The 16,722-nt window shown below is 37.7% G+C and overlaps 1 long non-coding RNA gene across 4 annotated transcripts in view; it reads right to left on the bottom strand.

Annotated features, from left to right (window-relative positions):
- Positions 1 to 15,597: 15,597 nt before the first annotated feature.
- Positions 15,598 to 16,722, bottom strand: part of LOC142406599 (uncharacterized) — a 55,547-nt gene continuing 54,422 nt past the window's right edge. For all 4 annotated transcript variants that reach the window (XR_012774624.1, XR_012774623.1, XR_012774625.1 and 1 more), the window contains one exon: positions 15,598 to 16,008. This is a non-coding gene — a long non-coding RNA (uncharacterized LOC142406599). The remainder of the gene's footprint in view (positions 16,009 to 16,722) is intronic.

Genomic DNA, 16,722 nt, shown 5'->3' with positions numbered 1-16,722 from the left:
TTCCTGCACCACCCCTCTGTAGCAAGATCTCTGTGCATTTTTCTGATATTTGAAAATCTGGGCTTGCCTGTTTCCAGAGGCTTAGGCAGGAATTGTCCAATTTGTTCCCATTTGGTGCCTGACCAAAAAGGAGCGGCCAGCCCTATGCCCTAGACTAGGCTAACGGGTTTCTGGGTGGTACTCACAGTGAGGAACTATGAGCAAGATTCTTGCAGAAGCTGAGTAATACCTGGCCCTCAATATGGAAGGCTTTGGAAAGCAAAATGAGACACGTTTCTTGTCCTGGAGTCTACATTGATATTAAAAATGCAAAAGGACTGAGCTCAAAAGACCAGCTCAGTTACTCCTTACCGTCACATAGGGGACATGGTTTAGTGGTGGACTTGGTAGTGTTAGGTTAACGGCTGGACTCGATGATCTTAAGGGTCTTTTCCAAACTAAATGGTTCTATGATTCTATATAATAAGTCTGTCTAAGGGCCAGCAGAAGGTTTCCAAATACTTTAGATCCCACTGCTCTGCCACAAATGCAACTTAACCCCAGCAGATTTCCCATTTTTCTTCCTGGGAGCTCTGCAGTGTCAGAGCTTCACAGGAGATGCACTTCATCCCTTCACAAAAACAGTGGGCTTTATTATGTTACCTATGACTTGCTGCTCTATCCTTGCCCCTTGTTTTTTGCTTTGGTATTGAAAGAGAGAGTATTTCTTAGAGTGGAGCAAGTGAAAAGCCCAGAATAAATGCTGTTAAATCAGATACTAACAGGTTTCTGATTTCTAGCATATAGTAATAAACAACCATTACAGATTAAGTAAAGTAAGGAAAAGACAGCCACTAGTCAACTTTTCTCTGGGAAAGCCCTGGGACCTTTTTTCAAGGAGATGATTTGTATTCTTGGCATTGCCTGCTGTATAAAGCAGGTCCTTTCTATAAGTTTTTGATAGCTGCATAACTGCTGCTAATTTCCACTGTATTATTCCATTTCCTCCTCTTATATCTTTAGTAGCTTACCCATATAAATTTGCATATTGAAGTTGTCTGTTATTTTGCCTTCCTACTTGGTAGATTTAGGGTGGAAAACATATTTTCAGTGGCTACATGTCAGAAGGTGCAATAAATTATGACGAAGCTAGTAATTTATGTAAAGGTAAAGATTATTCTTCCACGGAACAAAAGAAATTTGCAGAATAACATCCCGAACCATAGTTTTTAAATGGTGTGTTCAGAATAGTCTTTAGCCCAACAAATCACGGACCACAGCTAGTACTTAGAGTATCTTTGGTTTAAATGAGAGCTTCAAGAACAAACACCTTATTCAAACAGATAAAAATAACTTCCTATATGATGCAGCCCTGACACTTTAAAACAAGAACATTTCAGAATTCAGACTGTACGCTCTACCAGCTTCATTTCTAACTTGCAATTTTTGATCCAGCAATCTGCTTTGGAATTAATAATTATGCTGCACAATGCAGCTTTTTCTTTTGGTTGTTGTTTTGTTACATGCTCTCGCTCTGCAGGATAAACACAGGATCAGCAAAGCTTATCCATTGATTTCTACGATGACAGATTACTAACAATGATAGATTTTTAATGATGTGTCAGCAAGCGTATGAAACTGTGTGGTTGTGAGGTAGCAACTGCCAAAAGGAGCTGCTCTGAATGTCATATAGAAAAGATATATCGTAGTTTCACTTTCGTCACTGACAGCCAATTCTGGTGGTGTACATTTTATATGAGGAAATTCTTCCTTTCCCTAGATGAGGTTAGATGATAATTCAGAGAACTTCTTTGTTTGTTTGTTTTAATTTGTGAGTAATATTTTAAGGAAGCAAGCAGAAACTTCATTTTTTTTCCCCTAAAACTATAGCAATTAACAAAAAATACAGATTTATAAGGGAATTTGGTATGGATTATGAAGAGAGTAAAGCATGGATCACTACAGCAAGAAAAGAGTGGAAATGAATTTTTGTAAATAGGCTAATTTGTGTGTTTACTACACTGAAATGCCACAAAGTTCTTTGGTTTATTATAACAGTAGGGTGGCCAGAGACACATTGCAGCATCTTTTATTCTTTAGAATCAAAAAATAACATGACAGATGCAATACATGCTGGTCAACAATGAAGATTTCCCTCAGCCATGAAAAAATGCACCAGCTGTCTCTCTACTCCAATTTTACACATAGTTTGCATGCTATCCTAAAACTACCAGGCAACAGTCCAACATATGCCACACTGGAACTGATTTACCTGTCAGGTTATTTGGCTCGTGCCATTTGCACAGAGAGGCAACAGACACATTTCTCCACAATACATTGAAAAACAATTTACAGAGAGCACCATTTCCTGAAACAGCAGAAATCATGTTATTATGCCTCTAAAACTCTTTGCACCACACACAGAGAAGAGGAGGAATACTGATGTGTGACACTTGTTTCCACTGCACTTACTTGCCGTACTGTGACCCCTGCTCTTAAGATAAGCTAATACTGAAGTAGAGCGTGGAGGTTACTGCCTTTTTTTAGATAGGCTCCAGGACTTCTCTATAGCAAGGATGTAAATATAGTGCCAATTAACAGCTAATTTGCAGCCTTGATACAAGCATATAGGATTTCTAAAAACTGTCTTCTGTACTAATACAATTTATCTCAGCTTAGAACAGAAGGAAAATCTCCCTCGGCTGCAGATGACAGCTATTTTATCTATTCGTGTAAAGGGTGTAGGTGGTACCATTCACGTGCTGGTAGCTTAAATGCAGCAACTTCAAGCAGGATCTAACATGACCTTCCAGGGCATTTTTGAGTCATTTGTTATGCCTTTCAGGAATTAATCATCTTTATACAAGAGCTGATCCACAGTACATTGTACGTCTGAACTGAATGTCTTCTCCACTGGAGGTGCCATGACAAGGACGTTGGAAGTCGCAACCATTGTTTGATTATCGCCACAGCAGTACAGGAGATTTAGTCACATTAAGACCGTTAAAACTAATGCAGTTAAAGTGGCCTGTACTGCTTTAGAAAGCTCCATCAGTAGCAAATTAGCCCTTACCCACTTAGGGCAAATATAATCTTTTCAAAGCTCTGTCCTCTCTCAGGTAGTTCAGCCGTTCTCCTGTGAAGGGGCCTACTTCCCACTACAGCTGCTAAGTGGTGAATTTAGAGTAAAAACAGTTTTCAGAGGCTTTAATTAAAAAGCGTTCTGAAGTGCAAGATGCATTTCTCAAGATGCACTTGAAACCTAACAAGCAAGATTTTAATCTCCTCACCTACAGTAATCACTTCACAGCACCAGTGCTAATGAAGACAGCAAGGATGGGAGATACACTGATGAACCAATGCAAACCAAGGGAAGAAAAAGACAGAATATTTTCTCCTAAACGAGGTTTGCCTAAAGATGACCATGAGCAAGTAACCAAAGGTTCCTGTGATCGTTCTGATATGCCCCAAAGATGTTCACTGAGTCAATACCCTACTTAATAGCACTCTTGTCAACTTTCCCTGCTGTATTGAGATTGATTTCAGTTTGTGCTGCTAACAAAGGGCTTGGTCAAAGAAAACCCTGAGGCTTCAAACACATCAGTGGACATGTCTGAGTCCACAAATCTCATTAGCAAAAGAAACCATGCAAGTCCTTCAAAGAACTGGATCTTTTCTGTTTAGTTTAGCTGAATTCTTATTCCAAACCACCTCAAATGTTGCAATTTCTAACATGTGTCTTATCAGTTCATTCCAAGCCAATACCACAAAACTGTCTTAAAATAAAATATATAACCGGAAGCCTTCAGTTCCATCCTGTACCAATGCATTATCTGCAGTGCAATGCAGAGAAGAAACTTGTGAGAAAAACGTGAACACACACACACACACATGCTTAACATCTTGGCAGACTGTAGCTATTTTGAAACTTTTGGATTGAAATTCCTGCTCCATAATCCACAGCCATTGTCATATCTACCGGGAAACAAGAAGTTGCCATTTTCTAACTCAAAGAGGCTACGTTTTAGAATATTCTTTCATATCATTACCTGGACATCTACTCTGAAAAGGCTAAACAACTCTTGAATCAAAAAGGTATCCAACAGAATAATCCCAGTTGACAGCATGTGCATACGTGCCTCTTATTCTAGGCACGCAGCAATCCTGATCAGTGTCTGCACTTTATGAGAAGCAGGGACCACCAATTCATTGTGCCATACTGGAGACCTCAGGAGACAGAACAGATACAGAAGCCCATATACTTAAATATGGCATGCCAAAGCACCTCAAAGCCAAGGTTTAATTACTTGTTGATTAAGGCTCTAGGCAATGCTATTTAAATATTGCATATATTTTTAAAAATACACGGCCTTGTAATAGAAAAGAGTATGAGCATCATCTCTTCACTACGTGTACAGTACAAGTGCCGGCTGAAATGAAGGGTCAAGAGTACTCATTAGCATCTCAAAGGAACAGAGAAAATGTTTTCATTTGTTTTGTTTATTATTAGGTCAAATATGTGGAGCACCATCAGTCCAGAAAACATGCACTTCGAGTCTTAACAGTTTGAGAGTTCAAATATATGTGGAGCACTCCCCTTGTACTCCCACTTCCTTTGAAGTAATCTTTAATAGCAGATGTCTCTGGTAAGCTCCGTGGTAAGCACAGACAAGAGCAACAAAGCCCAGAATGAGAAATAATAAAATTCCAACCATAAAATCTTCCACACTTTTCCTCTATAAGGGAGTAGCTAGTCCTGTGAATTAACACTTTTATTTATAGAAAAAGCCCTTAATAATCAAACTACTAGACAAATTGTGTTCAATGTTGGGTATCATTAACACCAGTAATTTAGTGGGGGAAAAAGTGCCAACAAAACAGCAAAAAACAAATAACCAACAAGAGCTAACAATATTTATTTAACTTCCTTATTGCATATGTTCAGCTCTGCATTTATTGATTCTCATATATAATGAACTAAAGAATTACCAGTCATTCCACATATCAAAAGTAAAGCACTCTGCATGTACTAAGAAAAGATCTATACAAAGACAACAAAAATGGCAGAACCCTTTTCAGAGATCATCCAGATACTATAGATGTTCTCTTCTAGTTCTATTTCATTATATATTCTTTGGGAGAAAATTTACAAACAAATTTATTATTGTTTAGAGTTATCCATTTATTAATGAAAGTCTTCATACTCATCAGCGACGGCAATATTACATGGTTATATATTAATGGTTACATATTAAATATTTAATCATGATTATATATTAAATATTTAATCAATGGCTGACAAGTTAGGTCAGTACTAACACTATTTCAATGGCTAACAGATTTCAGTAACATGTTTTACTGCAAGCAAGTGGGAATTACATTAGTATTTCACCTGCATCTTTACACATCTTTGCATCTTTACATCTGTATTTACTGAGATAATGTTCTCCTAATGCCAGTTGTTTTGTGTTCCTTTGGATTTTATTTGTAAAGTAAGACTCAGAATTGTAACAAAAGCTTAAGAAGTTTGGTTCACAAAGTTCATTTATCAACATCATTAACCTGTGATAGAAAGTTAAGCTGATAAAGCATTTTTGTCCAAATTGCCGAATTCACTCACTGGAACTGAAAGTTCTCCCAGGAGACCAACCTTTCTCAGAAGAAAATACGCTGCTAGCAGTTTTCAGAGAGTCTCTCTCCCTTAACCTAGTTTTTCATGAAGATATTTAAAAGCTGCCAACCTTATCCTGGGTGGTGAAACAGGAAAACTGCAATCACAAAGTACTTTGTAGTATCAGAAACCACTTCCTGCTCAGCTCCTCTGAATGCACTTGGAATAAAGAAAATAAAAATATAAAAACCTGAAAGAGCCATTATCACACAGATCCTGTTTGAACCAGGGAGACGGAGTTACGTAGGGGTGCAGATGCATCCACATTTGTTACTCAAATCAGGAGTGCACTTTTGAAGCAGATCTCCCAATCATGCCTGTTTCTTGCATTTTCTTTTGCATTGCAAAACCATCTCATGAATTGGATTTCTTTCTGAAAAAATAAGCTGGAAGATGCTTTCCAGGAGGACACCTAATATGCTGCATCCTCTGCTGGATGTTCAGCCTAAGGGACCAGGCTAGAGCTACCCAAAAGAAAACCATTAAAAATATGCATTGTGCGGACATCAGTTCCTCACAACCAACCGGTTTGCTGTACAGATCCCCATGTGTAAATGGTAGGATTTTTCTCCTGAAAATAGCCTGAATAGAAATACTGACAACTGTACAGCCCCTAAATACCTTTAGAAGCATTTTAAACAAGGAATCAGCGCTGGGGGACTTAATGTAAAGAACAGTGCTGACTATTATCCAAAGTCAAAAATCTCTATATGCTTATGTAGCAGCACTAACATGCTGATCAAATCCTCATGATCAAAGTCAGTTTAACTTCTATTAAATTTGAACCCAGAGACGTGATACACATGCAAAAACCTAGAGATGTATCCCTAAAATTTCTTCTGGGGACCAAACTACCTTCATGTATACAGCGCCCTGAGTTGCTTTTCTGCCCTTATTCAATTAAATCATAGTAAACAGAATTAAGAAAAAACTGCTAGTACAGATAGTGTGTTTCTTCCCTCCTCTTGACACATCATTCTGACGGAAACACTCCTACTAGCATAGGGTGCATCTGTTAACAAAAAAACCACTGCAGCTGCTCTTTTTTAAAATAGTAAGGTTTTCATATATCATGTTTGCAATTCAACAAATAATATTCTAATCTTGCATTTTATCATATCCTATCTCTGTCACACACACACATATTGGTATAGTTTTATAAATATATGTATTTACATATGTTTGTTTGAAATAATCTCGTATATCAGAGCTAGAAATCACCATGTCTTCCAGAAAACCCAAAGCCTAAGAAAATCTAAGAGTATATTCACAAGGACCATCACAAGCAGATATAGGCACGTTCTTCTGATGCTCCATGCTGGCCAGACACCAGCCAACCTGGTAGAGAAGCTGTTGGCACAGCTCTGTAATCAAACCAGCAACCCCTGCGACAGGTGATAACCTCCAAGAGTCAGGGCTTAACACTTCAGGGTGTAACATTTGTGCACTAACATAGGCAGAGGGCTTCCAGGCTTGGGACAGGCCATTCCTGTCTGCATCTAGCCATGTTCATATATTCTAAAGCAACAATTTACAAAGGTATCGAAAGCAACAAGTTTCAGTAAAATGTGGCTCTGTCACCCACATGCTGTAAGTATACACATAGGAGAATCTCAGTGCACTGAACAGTTGAAATGCAAGATTACACCCAGAAAACACTACAAACCTTGTCCAATTGCTAAAGATGTACCTTTTTATAATTAGAATCATGGAGCAGTTTGGGTTGGAAGGGACCTTTAAAGGTCATCTGGTCCAACCCCCCCGCAGTGAGCAGGGACATCTTCAGTTAGATCAGGTTCCTCAGAGCCCCGTCCAACCTGACCTTGAATGTTTCCAGGGATGGGGCATCTACTACCTCTCTGGGCAACCTGTTCCAATTACATAATTATATGTAATAAAAGCTATATCAAGTAGAGCTGACTAAATACATTCTTTTTAAAGTTGTTTGTTGTTTTTTTTTTTTTAAATCAGATCTAAATTTTAAATAAATTAAAACCTCTTAGGGTGAAGACTTGGTAATTTCAATCTCTCACTTACCCACAGAGCACAGAAAATTAAGAATGTACATTTCCCCTCACTACTTTGCCAACATATTTTCTTCTGTGCTGGGGAAACATCTCTAGGAAATGAAAAGATCACATGACCTCCAGGCTGTTAATTTGAAGTTCCAAAAGAACAAAACAAATGAAAAATTATAAGCTATCAACACGCTTTGTTTCCCTTATTTTTCCCCTCTCACTTCCATTATGCACCAATGCCCAGCTGTCTGGGCGCTTACTGAATCCCAGGCCAAATTCAGACAAGCTTGATCTCATATAAATTTTAAGCAGTATTTCCAGTTACAGTCCAAGGCAGTTGACACCATGTTACATTGCTATAAGAATGTCTGGATATGTGAGACATGAGGAAGGGCTTGTGAATGCTGTGTTACCTTCTTGGGGAAAATTCTGTAAAAAAATCAGTGTCTAAGCTTCCTTTTGCTTCACTGAACACATTTTGAACTTGGGAATCTGGGGAGAGGAAACCATTTGTGAATGAAGTAACATCCTTGTAGAAAACTCATTGTGCTCTAGCATTTTCTCCACACTTTAGCTGGAACACTGTTCCTAAGAATTCTTCTTTTAAGGATCCTTAAAGAAATCCTGTATGCTATATATCAAGTAATTTGCTGTCAATGTGAACGTCTGTGCAAACAACTGACACCAGGGATACGCATAAACTATGCATGTCTCGCCTCCTGGCCTCTAGTGTCAAAAAGGACTGTGGGATGCAGACCTGGGGACTAGGGATTTTGTTCAAAAGTTGCTTCACATTACCTAGGTAAACTCTTAATCCTAAAGAAATCCAGTTTCCAGGCTTGAGTCTCCAGTATTGGTTAGAAGCAGCTGGAACATCTAGGAATATAGAATTGCCATCAGCCACTGGAGCAATTCAAAGATCCTTTTAAAGGTACACGTACTAAAGGTCTGTGCAGATGGAGCCATTTTGCCCCAGACACTGTACTCCAAGTGAAGCTGTACTGTTTCAAGCAGTATTGACAGTAATCGCTTCACATCCTGTAACTGAGGCAGTGCTGGTACATTAACTACCTGATTATTTTTATTAGGTCAAGCAGCCTCACTAAGTAACCATCAAGTTAAGAAGTGCCTTTCATGATGTACAAAATGAACTGTCATGATTTTTTTCCCCTACATTTGGCCATAATAATCTTCATTTCCAACTGGGAAAGGCACCCAATTATATTTGTATCTGTCCTTCATCAGCAGTGTAATAAAGAATTATTTTAAAAAACAACTTTCATATTTCTATAAAGAGTAAAGACTCTTTAAAGGTTAGTATAGGAATAATGGCCATGGTGTGCCATGCTCAAAGAAAAAAAAAGCAATTATGCTTAATTAGTTTGATGAGTAATGGTGCCATCTAAAGTTCAGCTCACTCAATCTGTCCCGATTTGTGTGGCAATTACTTGTTCTGTGGACAGACAGCACCAGGTCTTGACCTTTATAAATTAGGGCAGTGGTACAATGGTTCCCTAGATTATGCCTGCTGAATGGTGTCTTGGTATAATATGTAGGTGCAGGTAATGAAAACTGTTAAATATACACAATTTCATGAGTACTAAGGCATAAACAGAAGACGGGCCTGATTCACCGTCTGGCATCTTGTTGCAGTGAGAGTAAACAAAGCAGCATTTCGGAAGCCCTCTAAGGTGCCTGAAGATCTTCACAGAAATCAGAGCTGAGGGATGCTGGCCCTTCTGAGAGGACATCAGGTGCTTTAGATGTGCGTCTCTGAGACATAAGCTGTGGCCTTAGAAAAGGAAGTTCCATCTCAAGTGATTTCTTACATTGGTGTTTTACCACTTGCAGATTTATTTTTTTAAAGTAAATAAATAAAAATGCCCTCTCATCTGCTTCTTTTGTTTTCAGTTCTGAAATTATTCAAATAAACTCTCTGGCACTTTTTCACAAGAAAACCTTACCGGTGTCACAGATATTTCAAAACTGTTTTCAAGAGTTTCTCACCTATAAGGAAAGGAAAAGCTGTTTGAAGCCTATAACTAATTAAAATAAATATTTGACTACTTCTGAGCAAGAAAAGGAGATGTTAATGTTACAAAATAACTTTTATTTAACTTATAAATGGCCCTACCGAACCTCTCCTTTGTTGGCAAAACCCAGTGTGGTGTAAATGCCATATCCCATGGCGAGCATAGTTATGCTTCTCCGCACTTTCACTCAACACTGTGGTTTCAATAACCTATCAGTATTGCAGGATATGCCATGGTCTGAAATAGCTGGCAAGTTACCTTCAGAAAATAGATGTTATTTTATCAGCCCCCTTGCAATGTATAATGCTTTTACTGGGGAGTCTACCTATTAAGATCAGCGTGACAACTTATAGTCCAGCAATGGTCTTGTTTGGCAGGACTATGATTGGCAGAATTTTGCATGTTCAAAACCAAGAACAGTTTGCAGAACTAAACAGAATTTTTTTTGGAAGGCAGACATTTTTGGATAAACCTTTTCTTTTATTTTCATCTTTCTGCCAACATAGAATAACAGAAACCTCAATGGGTTGCCAGCTCCTGTGAGATTTGTAGCCAATTTTCAATACAAAACTTTGGTTAGTTCATCTAAGCTGCAGATAGCAAGCCAAACATTTGGTTGCTTATCCAAACAATAATATATCATATTCTTTTGAGATTCCCTTGAAATTATTTCACTAACAGAAAGCAGAAAAGGATAAAGATATTTAATCTCCTCCTGTCAATAGACAAGTTTGTCTGTATGCTTGGCTTTCATCCAAATATAGCATCCCAAAGTCCTTCACAAACAACAATTAATAATGATATATTTGCTTTGTTTCTACACTGTTTTCATTAAAATTATGAAGTCAAGGGTTAGCCAATGTGCTTGCACACTACATTAGTGGTAAAATGAATGCAGGGAAAAGAATCCAGCCTGGTCTGAGAGTGAACCTTACACCTAACATTTGTTCTTTGGAGCAGAAGCCGAGAAAGATCTGCAGTTTTTCTGTAAAAATAATTATTAAGGCATTAGTAAAAATAAATCTATTAGAGTTATGGTTGGTTTCTCCAAGATGACATTGTGACATATGGGAAAATTCACAGGAAAATAAAACATTCCCTTTAATCATCAGATATAGAAAGTAAAGTATTTTAAGAGATAAGGAAGCAAAACATCCCCATTAGCATTAACATGTCATTTTCATACTCTGAAATATTTGTATTTATATTTTTTGTTGTTGTTGTTGGATTTGTTGGGTTTTTTTCCCTTAAACAAAGGCTCTGAAAGCACTTTTCAGGATGCAGGCACTCTGCTTGCTTTTCCAGTTACTAAAGGATATAGGTTTGACTAGGCTGCAAGAACGATTGATCACTAATGGTGTAATTCAATCATACTATGATCTAAAGATATCTTATTGTTCACATTTCTCTCAAAGTTTTTAATATTATCACTCTCAAAGTTTTTAATATTATCAAAACCCTTCAGCCAAATCCCAGCTTTGTTATCAGCCTCTCTTTATCTACTATTGCATGGAGCTACATACTGTAACAAATGCATTCTTATATGCTTATCTTGGATTAGCAGCTACACACACCATGGCTTAAGAAGTCTTTGGATACCACTAAACAAAGGTTATGTCTTCAGTGCGGTCCCAAGTGTGAATGCAGCAACAAGAGAGAGAATTTAGTTCCCCTAGTACCAGGACTAGACCACGGACTTCACTATGCACTGCCTGTATCCATAGCCAGAGTCCTGGTGGCCCTACGCAGCACGCACTGATGCTTTCACTGCCGTAAATATGCCCCTAATGTAAAGGAAGCTCAAATGCAGAAGTCTGGGGTCACACTGTGTGGTGTAAGGTACAGTTCCTCCTGCCTCTTCCCACCTTTCTCTCCTCCACCACTTACTTTGTATCAGCTCATCAGGCAATCTTTGAGAACCTGCCTTGTTTAAAAAGGTAGAAAACCCCACAGACAAAAAAAAAAAAAAAACACGAAAAAAAACCCAAACAAAACCAAAACCACACAAAACAACAAAAAACAAACAAAGAAACAAAACAAAACAAAAAAATCCCCACCAAACAACTGGGTATTTTGCTGCTCTTTTGCAGAGTTAAAGCAGATCAAAGAAGGATCTGGAAGTCTTTAGGGAGGCAAACTTGTGGGACCAACAGAGCTGAGAACCAAGGAGAGGAATGGAAAGAACGTCATGTAATGGGAAATCTCTGAAAAACATTAGCTAAAAGGTCTAAGTAAAATATCGTCTGTTACGTTTTTCATGGAGAAAGTGGAGGTGCATGAGTTTTATGGTATTATTTCAAGTGATGCATAATCAGGATGAAAGTGTTCACAACGACTAACATCAATATAATGATTTCTTGGAGTTTTCACTCCTCCCTTACAGCTCAGCTAGGTTTGTTGAAACAGCCATTACCTGTGTCTGGACAGAGTTTCACATAAGCCTTGTGTATTTATGATTTGTAAATAGAAAACATATAAAACTCAGCAATTCCTAAGGTTTTGACCACAAATGCAGGGGGACTCAAGTATTCAAAACACTTCCAGATTCATTTAATCCAAGTATCAGGAAATGGGACAAGGCCACAATTAAAACCTGATTGTATAACTTACATCCAAATGCAGCATTACATCTCTCAGAGGGAACCCCTGGATAATTCTGGGTATCCAGGGAGTATCCCTGGATAACTCCTGGATAACCCCCTGTATAATTTTACACCACTCATTAATGTTTTCTGTGTTTTCCTAACTAAGATGTATTTTAAGTAACTGATAGTATCAGAAAAGGTTTTATTCTGTCAAAAAAGCACATTTTCCAAGAATTTCCAAATACAGATAAACGCTGTTTACATTTACTAAGTAGAGATAGCCTGAGAACCTTTCTTCCCACTGTATTTTATTCCAGTATTTTAAAGATTTAGTTATATTTCAAACTCACAATACTGAAAAGGAAAACAGCACCTCGTATTTCTCTGAGCTGTGAGTTCTACCTTTGAGCAAGTGCTCAGAAAAGACTATTTTTTCATTTGTTCTCTGTAAAGTATGAGTGTGAGTAACATACCGCCCATATAGCACCTCTTTCTCTTCTTTGAACTTTGTACTTCATATACCTTCATTCACAGCCTGAATTAGTGACTTCAAAAAGCATGGAAAAATCCTAAAAGAATTCCACTTCTCCCCAGCTACACATAACCGGATACGAGTTGTTTTCTCTCTGCCTTCTAAAAACACAAGTATGAAAAACCAGTTTAAATGCCTGAACACAAGCAAGGCAACGTGCTCCACTCAGAAATCAGACACATCAGTAAGTCCTAACCCTATATGAAACATATATCATGATTAGTAATTTATTATTGGGACTGGGCAAATGCAGTGGAATAAATTGTCTAATAGAAGTGGGTTTCATTATGTACTTAAGCAAATGCACAAAGGGGTCCTAACAATAACAAAACATGCAGTCTCGAGCAAGAATTAGGACACGCAGAAGAAAAAAAGTGACAAATCAAAGTTCCATGTAAAATATCCATTTGCTCTCTGAAGGATAATAGGGTCACAAAATATATTTGAAAACTAAGGTTGGTCAAAACTGGAGCACAAATGAAAATAAGGGAGACTCAGTTTTATTCCTTTTTTTTTTTTTTCATCAGTAATGAAGGCAAATAAGTTGTGAATAATCAATAGGAGGAGTTCAGAGGATGGAATTACTCAGATAATGGTAAAGAAGCCCATTGCCATTTGAATGAGATGCTACAAAAGGAGTCTAAGACAATACCTGTTTCAGAACAAATGATAGAGGGAATGGGATTGGTTGGACCCAATTAAGTTAAGAAAACAAGCACATGGTTAATCTTAAAACTAAGAGCTTAGTAAAAAAAAAATCCATCAACTTAGAAGTCCATAAAAATATTTTGGGTTTTCTTTACAATTCATTTTTACTGTGACTTCTGCATACAACACCTAACTAGTTTAAGGTTGGTTTTGATCTATGAAAATGGTAAAGATAAAACTTTTTACCTTCTCAAAAGGATTTTTTTTTAATTGTTATAAGTCAGTGCTTCTTCATTCTAGTGGAAATCTGAAACTTCAGAATCCAGTTCTGATTTGGACCAAAGCTGACGTTTTCTGAAGAATGGAAACCTTAATTTCCAGTCTAGTTTTTCATGAAAGCAATTTGAGAAACAGAAAATTAGTTTAAGCAAGACAAGATATTTGTCATTCCTTTGAAACTTTTTGAAGGACTGAAATATTTGAAAGAATATTTTTTGTTATTTCCAGTGTTCTTTCTGAATCAGAATAGAAATTGTAATAGTACAAAGACAGACCCTTTCTAAATATTTTTAACCAAATTTTGCATACTGAGGGACTGTGAACATTTTTAGATAAACACACTGTGTTTTTTTAATTGAACCCAACCTTCCAGTCTTTTGAAATGCATTCCTCCCTGAGACTAAATCTTTGTACACCAAGCTAAACATTTAACAATGTTCTTCGTTCAACACTTTTTTTTTTTAATAATGTGATTGTGATCTCCTTTTGAATGTGACTTTCAGGATAGTGATACTTATTTCAGCAAGACTCAGTCACCCTCATTCTGCTATAAGGTTGATCTTCCTGCCGTGTGGATGATGTGCCATGACCACTGAGGATTTGTGTATCAGTTTTTCATCCCAGACTGAGTCTACAAAGCTGCACAGCAACAAGGACCCATCCAGGCTGGAGAAGAACAAGAGTGAATTACAGATCTCTAAAGAGAACAGTCCTGAATGTTGCTAAACATTTTGAATATTTCAGTATTATTACACAATACCTGTATTCTCACAGGAAAGAGTTGACTCTAAAGAAGAGCAAATGCAGCATCAAAAGTCATAGAGATATAACATATTTGCTGTCTGCTGCCAGATGTGCAGACAGCATGGACCCCAAACATAAGGTTAGCTCTTCAGTGTTAGCATTGCCTGAAGAAAGAGCTAAGGAGAAAACAATTTTTTTTTTTTTTTTTTTTAAGGTTCGACTTTCATTTCCCTTCACTAGAGCTAGCACTGTCATCATCTGTGCAACACCTGTGGAGGTGTTCCTGGGCACAGGGCTGAAGTATTTGCTTGCAGGATGACTCAGCTACAGCCCTACAGAAGGATTATTTGTCTGTCTTCTTCTTTGTCATCTCCTTGCTACAACCTGAACTATTCAGTCTGAGAAATGGGCCTTTGCCACTAGCAAGACTTCTGCTTGCTTCAGAAGGCTTTGGGCTGGATCTTTGTGAAATCCAGATCAACTCAGACAGTAAGAGCACCATGAGGAGTTATCGACCCACTGACAAAAGACCCTTCTCCATTGAGTTGTATCATGACTATAGAGTACATTTATAAAAAGAAAACACTGAACCTCACAATTGCTTTACCCACAATGGTAAAATAACAAATTAGTAGTCACATGCTATAGACTGAGGTACTGTTAACCTTCTCAACTTAGCAAACTTAAACCATTCTGACTGCTGTTCACATAGAACTGATTTGATCAAGAATATTAATGAAAAGTTAATTTTAAGTTGGCAAAAGGAAATGTACTTAAGAACTAGAGGAGCAAAAATTGCTTGTTCTTCTCCACTGACTTTTACCAAACTCATTATCACACAGTCTTCAACTATCAACTTCACACCTTGAGACAAATACATTTCCAATCACGAGTAGCAGTTTTTTGGTTTCTTCTTTTTTTAGTAGTTTTAATGGTGTTTTATGTCTCAGTCACACACCACAGAGCTGGAAAATAATAGCACCAAAACATTTCCAGCTAGCCCCACAGAAGTAAATTTTTTGTTAATTTCATGAAAGAAAAACAAAAAGTAATTTTTTTTTCTATTTGAGTGATCATTTATAGTTTTTCTGCTACTACAAATTAACTTTCTCTGAACACAGAAAGACAAAATCAGGGTTCTATAATTACTTCAGCTGAGGAAAACAAATTATAAAGAGAACTTTGATACAATATTATTTATTTATAAAATGTAGGAAAAAAATTCTGCTTCCAAAGTTGTAGAAAATAAACTGATATTCTGTTCCTACAGCTTTAAGCTAGCTGCTAGGTTCATGCTGTCTGTTATTGTAGTACCTGTATAGCACTTCTTTGCAATCTTCATTCAACTTCTTGCAATTTCCTTTTCACAATTTCCAGCTCCAACCCAGTCATGGCCTTACCCCTGTTCTTCACCACTGTAGGCTCCAGATAATTCTGCAATGTCCGTTTAGCTTCTTTTCAAGTCTTGCAGCCTGCTCAGTCTGCTGGTGACAGCATCTACTGTTCCATCCACTTGGTTCTATTTAAGAAATAGGGATAACGAAGGCAGCGATTGCATTATGCTGAGTTTTACCTAACACAGAAATGACTCTTCTCTCAATTTGTGTTTTTAGCTGAACTACTCACGCAACAACTCAGAATACTCATCTTACAGCATTTCATCCAGCTAAGCAAAGGCTCAAGTTCCCACAACTTTCTTTCTAATACCTTCACCAACCCACCTGTTAGCTCTCATGGGGTTCTTAAACTGAGACAAACACCTGCTCTAGCCTTCCTCTAGAGGACTATCTCATCTACTAATGCTATGAAAACAGCTGAAAGCACTGAATGGCTCTTGCCAGTTTGGTCCTTCTAGAACATGGCTACATATATCAGTACTTCAGTATGCTGGTACTGCTTGCTGAGTGCTCCAAACATCTGAAATACTTTTCTTTTCATGCCTCATCTATGAATAAGTTAGTGTGTAATGATTCCTTAATGTTCTTGAGACAAGATGACCCCACAGGTCAGTCCAAACTTACAAGACCCTTGTTCACGCAACTCCAGTTGTCCACTGACCAAGTCATTTGACTTTCCCTAGGTCCCCAAAGGCAGCAGTTCTGCAGGGAAAAGCCTCTCCTTCGTCCTGGAGCTGAGACAGCCCCATCCAGTCTTGATACGATGGTGTTAGTTCAACATGGAGCCAACAAAACAACTCAGCTTGTACAGCTGCATCCTCAAGCAAGGAGAGGTG

The sequence above is a fragment of the Mycteria americana genome, chromosome 2 (assembly GCF_035582795.1).
Source record: "Mycteria americana isolate JAX WOST 10 ecotype Jacksonville Zoo and Gardens chromosome 2, USCA_MyAme_1.0, whole genome shotgun sequence".
Classification (NCBI taxonomy): Eukaryota; Metazoa; Chordata; class Aves; order Ciconiiformes; family Ciconiidae; genus Mycteria; species Mycteria americana.
This window is presented reverse-complemented; position numbering and strand designations above follow the sequence as displayed.